At 44.4% G+C, this 7825-nt stretch overlaps 1 pseudogene; it reads left to right on the forward strand.

Annotated features, from left to right (window-relative positions):
* Positions 1-223: 223 nt before the first annotated feature.
* Positions 224-7329, forward strand: LOC147444671 (uncharacterized; annotated as a pseudogene).
* The last annotated feature ends 496 nt before the right edge of the window (positions 7330-7825 follow it).

Here is a 7825-nt window from a genome sequence, read left to right on the forward strand (position 1 = left end):
GAAATAGGAAGGAAAAAGATTTTTCATGATGCTATCGAGGCAATGTACACGATAGAGAGAGGGAGAGAGTGAAGGGATAGCTCTGTGCTTTCCCCTTTGCATCAGCCGTACGGTCTGCATGAATAGTCGTCATCTTCCCCCTTTCTCCCCCAACTGAGTTTCATCCTCTGTTTTCTCCTCCCTTTTTCTACCTCGCCCTCTCCTTCTAGGGGGGGTGGGAGTTATGGAGCTCTCAGAAGCCCTGTGTAATGGCCATGGCAGGACACCCCAAGAAGGTTCTGCCTCTCAGCCTCTGCAGGCTAACCTTGTCCCTAACCCTCTGTTTCAGTTTCTACCTCGAGGTCTACCAAGCTCCAGCACAACCACCACAAAACTCAGTGGATCCTTCTTGGGGCCTCACCATCCTTCGTATGTAGAAATGGTAAATAAATCTCAACCCTCTGCTTTTCCCTCAGTTGGAGTGAGAACTCAGACGTCCAATGCCTATTCATCACCTGCCGAACCTCTACCCAGGTAATGACTTATACCCTCATGACCACTTTAATGTTGAGTCTATGGCTGGCATTCTGTCAGAAAATGTTAGAGACTTCTCTGCGAAGCTTCAGCGGGGTCATGTTGTAAATAAAGTGATGCAAGAAAACAATAATATAGGAGGGGTAACAAACCCTGCCCAGCATTCCCCTACTCCTTGTGATATTCCTCAAGAGGAGGTTGAAGTTAACGCTGCTGACCCTTCTCAAGGAATGTCTATCGAAGAGGTAGTATTTATCCCTAAGCAAGAACTGGAGCTCTGACACTCACAACTACAGGAAAGGGTTGTCATAGGTCTCCTACATGGAACTAGACCTTCCGTGGAAGCCCTAAAAAATTGGATGGCTGTTAATTGGACGAACAGAGACATCAAGGTCTCTCATGTCCAATACCTACCTAATAGCTATTATCTATTTTTCTGTGATGACCCTAGCTCTGCACTTCAAATTATCAGTCAAGGACAATAGTTAATCAGAAATGCTACCCTTTCAGTCTTTAACTGGTTTCCTGGCTTTAACCCCTAGAGATCCTAAACCAACCAAAGCCCCAGTCTGGATAGATTTCCTTGATCTACCAGTCGAGCTTTTTCCCTGGCTTAAAAACATAGGCTCCAATGTGGGCAGAGTCTTAGGTCAAAGAGCTAGGATTGGAATCAATCCCAAATGGGACCCTCAGCTACTAATAGAAGTTGATCTGTAGGCAGAGCTGAAGACAATGATTCCTATTAAAGACTCAAAAGGTAACCTTCAACCTATCCTTTACAGGACCCTGTCAAATGATGCTGTCACTACATGAGACAAGGTCATTACATTAAAGACTGTCCAGACCTCAACACCCCCCCCCCCCATCCTCCTCAAGAAGAAAACCAGCCAGAGAAGAAAGAAGCTTTTCAACCAATTTAGAGGAAAAATGCTTCCAGCAATGTTGAGAATAGCAGACAGCCTAACAACAGTAGTAAAAATAGTTTTAGCCCCCTTCTGCAGGAAGTATTTGACCCACTTAACAATGACTTGCAAGAAGAGGAAGATAATGCTTCACCATAGCATGAGGAAAATGTTGAAAGGGAGAACCCCAGTGAGAAAAGAATCTCTCCAGCAAATCAGAATGGAGCCCCAAGTACAAGGCACCCCACTCCCCCTGAAAGTACAATGAGTCAAGCCAGGGGATTATCCTCAACAGAGTCGTCTGATTCTAAGGGGACTTCAATACCTAGCACTCAACTCAAGGACAGTGAGATATTTGAATCTCAGCTAATGGAGCATGACAAGGCAGCCAAAGCACAACTGAGTTGTGACCCAGACAAGTCAGTTGATATTTTCATGACCCAAGAAAAAGAGGAGAGGTCCAATGGCTCAGACCTTCAAACTAAAAGAAAGAAGGAACCCTACAAGGATCTCAGTCTCTATGTCAAAACCCGCAAAGAATATCAAAAAATGAAGTGTCCTAATATGAAAGCCCTCACTTACAATTGCAAGGGGCTCACTGATCCCCTAAGGGCCCTTGTCATTAAAAAATGTCTTTTTGATACTAATTTCAGTCTTGACTTCTTCTGTTTACAATAGCTGAAGGTCTCTGGTACAAACCTTATTTCTAACCTGCAGAGAATTGGCTCCGGATTTAAGTGGTATTACACTGATCATTTGCAAGGCAGAGGAGGTTCAGCTTTGGGCATAGCAGATAAATACAACCATCTGGTGACAGCTCAACACTTATCCCAAAAGGGCCGTTGGATAGCAGTATCCCTTGTTCAACCTTTTAATTACACTCTTGTCTCTGTCTATGCTCCTAATTCTTATGTGGAAGAGCCATTGCCTGGGAAGAGTGTTGGAATTAGGGTTGCAGAGAAACACACACAGCTTGGAGAAGACGAAGGAAGCTCAAGGCACACAATAGAGAGTGTGTTACTTAGTGTGCAATGGAAAGATAGATAGCCCTAGAGTGATGGGCGTATATACAATGCACGGGGGAAAAAACCTCCTAAAGAGGGAAAAAATGCCCCGGCGGTCCTAGAGTGTTCACACACATCACTACCACATGTATATGGTAACAAATCCCCCCTGGAGTGATGCGGTGAACGAGAGCTGGCACATGAGTAAAGGGAAGTGCCATGCCCTGAGGACAGGATCAGTCCACAAAGGGGAGTAAGCCCAAAGCTTTGCGGAAAGCTTCAAGCTTCTCACGAGACAATGCCTTTGTGAAAGATGTGCAAGGTTGTCCTGTGTTGGCACATAAGCCAAGCTGATCTCTCCTGCTGAGAGCCTCTCCCTAACATAGTGGTAATGCACCTCAATGTGCTTTGTGCGAGCATGAAAAATTGGGTTCCTCGCAACTGCCAATGCGCTCTGACTGTCAGTGTAGATAGTGTTGGCAGTGTCCTGTCCAACACCCAAGTCAGCCATAAGGCGTCTGAGCCATACACACTCAACCGTAGCTGTGAAGACTACCCTGTACTCAGCCTCACAACTCGAAGTGGCCACAGTAGGTTGCTTCTTGCTCAACCATGATATACATGAACTGCCAAGCATGAAACAAAAACCACTTGTGGACACTCGCGTGTCAAAACAACCAGCCCAATCTGAGTCCGGAAAATCATGTAAGTCTGGCGGCAATGATCCCCCCTTGGGATAAAACAAGCCAAGATGTAAAGTGCCACTAAGGTAGCGGAAAATCCTCTTGACAGCCTGCCAATGCTTAGACCCTGGGCTATGCATAAATCTGCTGACCTGCGAGACTGCAAACTGAATATCTGGCCTCGTGTTGCATACATAAATGAGGCAGCCAACAGCAGTTTGGTAAAGAGTGACATCAGCAAAATCGCCAGCATCATGTAGACTCAATTTCAAACCTGTTTCCATGGGAGTGGCAATAGGTTTGCAATCCTCAAGTCCAAACTTACATAGCAATGTCTCTATGTAACTTTTCTGACACAAGGCAATACCACCATCACACTGCTTAAACTGTATACCCAAGTAATGATGCAACAGCCCCAAATCTTTCATCTTGAAAGTAGCATTCAAATCAGCCTTAAATTCAGCAATATGTCTCTCATTTGGTCCAGTGATCAGCAACCACAATGAGAAATACATCATCCTCACGCTTTACATACAATGTGCTTTCTGTTGGCCTGTTACGAAAGCCTCGTTTAACCAAATGAGTGTCAGCTTTCTCATACCAAGCACGAGGAGATTGCTTCAAGCCGGCTTGCGTTTCAACTTGTAAACCCACTTCGTACCAATGGCCTTTTTGCCAGGAGGCAAATCACATAAAGTCCATGTGTCATTCTCTATAAGTGCATCATATTCTGATTTCATGGCAGCAATCCAATTTTCTGAATTCTGTGCTTCATCAAAAGACAGAGGCTCCTCAACATCATGTAAACTAGACACAGCCAAAGCATAACAATCTGATGCATAAGATGCATGGCGAGAGCCTGAACGAGTACGACTAGATAAAGGTGCATCCAATTTACTGTCACGCAAAGTGTGCACCAGCCATTTTGGCATACCTCTAGCCTGCTCATTTTCAGCCCTTTCCTCATCAAGTACATCATGTACATCTGCATCAGTAATAGGCTGTTCTAAAACATTTTCAGAAACCCCCATAGGCTGTACATTTGCCTCATTGGAACTTACATTCGTATTTCCACCACTGAAAAGAGGCAACAAAGTGTCATAAATGTCCTGTGAGCTTACATTACTGTCTCTAGTACATGACAGCAAGGGCTGAACAGAGTCTTCCACAAACACTACATCCCGTGAAACCAGAATACGTTTTGTTTGCGGATGATACAACCTGTAACCTTTGCTTTCAGCACTATAACCAACAAAAATACATTTGACAGCCTTATCATCCAATTTTCTGCGCTGCACTTGTGGCACCAAAGCATATGCCAAACAGCCAAAAACACGCATGTGCTCAATAGAAGGCTTTCTATCATGCCATGCTTCATATGGAGTAATAGACTGCAAAGCTTTCGTAGGACACCTGTTAAGTACATAAGTGGCACACATGATGGCCTCAAGCCAAAAAGAATGCGGCAAAGCTTGACTTTTGACCATACATCGTGCCATTTCCGTTAGTGACCTGTTTTTCCTCTCAGCAACACCATTTTGCTGAGGTGTATAAGGCACTATACATTGGTGTTTTATCCCACGACTAGCCAGAAATGCATTAAATTCATGAGACATATACTCCCCCCCTCGATCGGAACGGAGGGTGCCCATAGTACATTTTGAGACATTTTCAGCCATAGCCAAAAATTGTTTGAAGCACATAAAAACTTCGGACTTCGCTTTAAGCGGAAATACCCATGCATGCCTGGAGTAATCATCAATGAAAGTCACGAAGTACAGGTAATTGCCCAAGGATGGAGTTTGCATGGGCCCACAAACATCACTATGCACAAGTTGCAACCTGCATGTGGCCCTAACTGAACCATCCTTTGGAAACTTAGAATGCTGCATTTTACCCAGAATAGAGCCTTCACAAACATGTTTGACAGGTGCTTCAAGAGGCGGCAAAGAAGCAACCATATCAGATTTCTGCAAACGCAGCAAACTGGCAAAATTCAGATGACCAAAACGTGCATGCCAAAGTTTTGCATCTGAAATAGCCCTTGAATCTGCAACAGCATTTGCAAAATTTTGTCCACGCTTGTCATACAAAGTGAGCTTATACAGCCCACGGCACAAAAGGCCAGATGCAACAATTTCATCACCAAAACTGAGATCATGAACTGTACATCTGTCATCCACAAATTTGACTACAAGTCCAAGTCTAGCAAGTGCGGATACAGACAAGAGATTCTTCTTGATCCCAGGTACATAAAGTGCATCAACAAGTGTGAAGGAACTGCCATTAGCAGCAGTGAGCACAATCTTTCCAACTCCCTGAACTGGATAAGAGGCGTTGTTGGCACAAGTGACTGAATTCCCATGAGGGACAGACTCGAGAGAGGTAAACAATTCACGATGTGAGGTAATGTGCTTTGTAGCACCACTGTCGAAATACCACACATGTGAATCTGCAGCAACTGACAAGCATGCATCATGGACAGCAGGATTGTAAGTGCACTCTGCGCTAAAAGCCCATTCTGCATCAACATCAGCATCACAATCTCCTTTCATAGAAGACTCAGCAATGGCTGCATTTGTAGTGGAACCAGCATTTGCAGTGGAACCACCCTCTTTCTTCTTAGCCTCTTTGGCCTTCAACTTAGGACACGACTTGATCAAGTGATAATTGGCTTTACAATAATGGCAACGCATCTTCTTTTTGCCCTTATCACCAGAATTGCCAGACGAAGTGCTGCCAGCAGAAGCATTAGGAACAGAATTTTTGCCACTCGCAGCAGAACCATAAGAAGTGGCTGCATTACTGTTACCACCCTTTCTTTGAGAAGCAATAAAAGCCTGTTCAACTGCACGCTGCCTAGTCCTGTTTTTTCTAGAAAGTGACTCATGCAACAGCAATGTGCATAATGCATCAAACTTGACAACTTCAGGATTTCCTTGGGTCATCAGTCTCCAAGTACTAGCAAAAGTCTGGTAGGAATCTGGTAGGGCATCAAGAACAGTCTGCACAAGGGAACTGTCCGAAATGACTTCACCTGCAGAAATGAGTTGCTCATTGATATCCTTGACACTAGCAAGGAAAGTGTCCATATCATCTTCCTCATGCATAATCTTCGACTCTAGCTCTTTACGCAGCAAAGCAATTTTAGCCTCATTGCGGCTTGCATAAAGACCTGCTAGAATATCCCAAGCCTGTTTTGCAGATTTTGCCGAACGGATGTGAGGAATAATGGTGCGCTTCACAGACAAGGCAATCAATGCATGAGCCTGCGCATCCTTAACATCCCAACGAGCTTGTTCTGCCGTAGGCAAAACAACTCTAACAGCTGCAATCCTTGCAGCAAGACCTGCAACATCCTCAACATCGCCTACATCTTCAGAACCAGGACGTACATCAATGCCCTGCACAATGTTCCAGACACCTTTTGACACAAGAACATGTTGCATCATATAAGCCCACATAGGGTAGTTGTCCCCATCCAACCAGTCCTCAGCAGCAAACATCTTGAACACATCTGTGTTGTTGTTGTCAGCCATGGTAAATGCTGCACCTGATGTGAAAACTGCCCGAAAATAGGAGAAATGGAGCGGGAACAACTTGTGCTATATAGCACAAACCGTAGAAGACTATAAGGCACCTGTTATGCAGAAAACGGCACTGACAGAAAATCTGCACAAAATGACGAAATAGCCTGTGCAGTACTGCCTGTAGTGGAAACGGAGGCCGAAATGAGCCCAAATCAAAATTCTGAGCAGACCAAACTCTTCGAGCTTGCCCAAAATATTTGTCGACCTGCGAACGCTCGCCAAAGCTCACTGAAATCGGAGAAAGTGAGCAGGCGTGTGCTGGAGCAGCTGGCGACTAAGCCCGGGAGGACGTGACCTGCTCTGATACCAATTGTTGGAATTAGGGTTGCAGAGAAACACACACAGCTTGGAGAAGACGAAGGAAGTTCAAGGCACACAATAGAGAGTGTGTTACTTAGTGTGCAATGGAAAGATAGATAGCCCTAGAGTGATGGGCGTATATACAATGCATGGGGGAAAAAACCTCCTAAAGAGGGAAAAAATGCCCCGGCGGTCCTAGTGTGTTCACACACATCACTACCACATGTATATGGTAACAAAGAGATCTCTAACCTCTCAAGTCCTTGTATGATTGTAGGGGACTTTAATATGGTTGAGTCTTCTCTTGACAGATGGAATCAATTGGGGCCTCCAATGAGAAGCTTTGAAAAAGCTAAATGGGAGCAAGTCCTAGTAAAGCACAACCTTGTTGATATCTCGAAGAATACTGGGCACACCTGGAGCAATAAACAAAATGGTCCATGCTATAGAGCGGCCAAACTGGACAGGGTATACATGAGCTCCAGTGTAATGCAGGACTATTGGCAGGTAAATTGTTATAAGGACAACTCTATTGCTCTATCTAATCACTTGCCAGTTATCTTTGAGTTTCAGAAAGAGGAATGTATATATAACGCAGGCTGGCCTCATCTGGATCAATTTCTGCTTGCTTTAGACATTGTCAAAAGTAAAGTTGAGAATATCTTTGAAACTGCATTTTGTACTCATGTCTCTACATTCAAAGCCTGGGATAGAGCAGTTAGGGAGACCCAAACTCTTCTTATTGGTTTTAAAAAGAAAGCTAGGGCCATTAGAGAAAATAGAAGGATGATTATCAAGAAAAACATAGAAGAGCTTGAAGCTCTTTCTGGTCC

The sequence above is a fragment of the Adiantum capillus-veneris genome, chromosome 13 (genome assembly GCF_014529385.1).
Source record: "Adiantum capillus-veneris isolate H3 chromosome 13, ASM1452938v2, whole genome shotgun sequence".
In the NCBI taxonomy this organism is placed as follows: Eukaryota; Viridiplantae; Streptophyta; class Polypodiopsida; order Polypodiales; family Pteridaceae; genus Adiantum; species Adiantum capillus-veneris.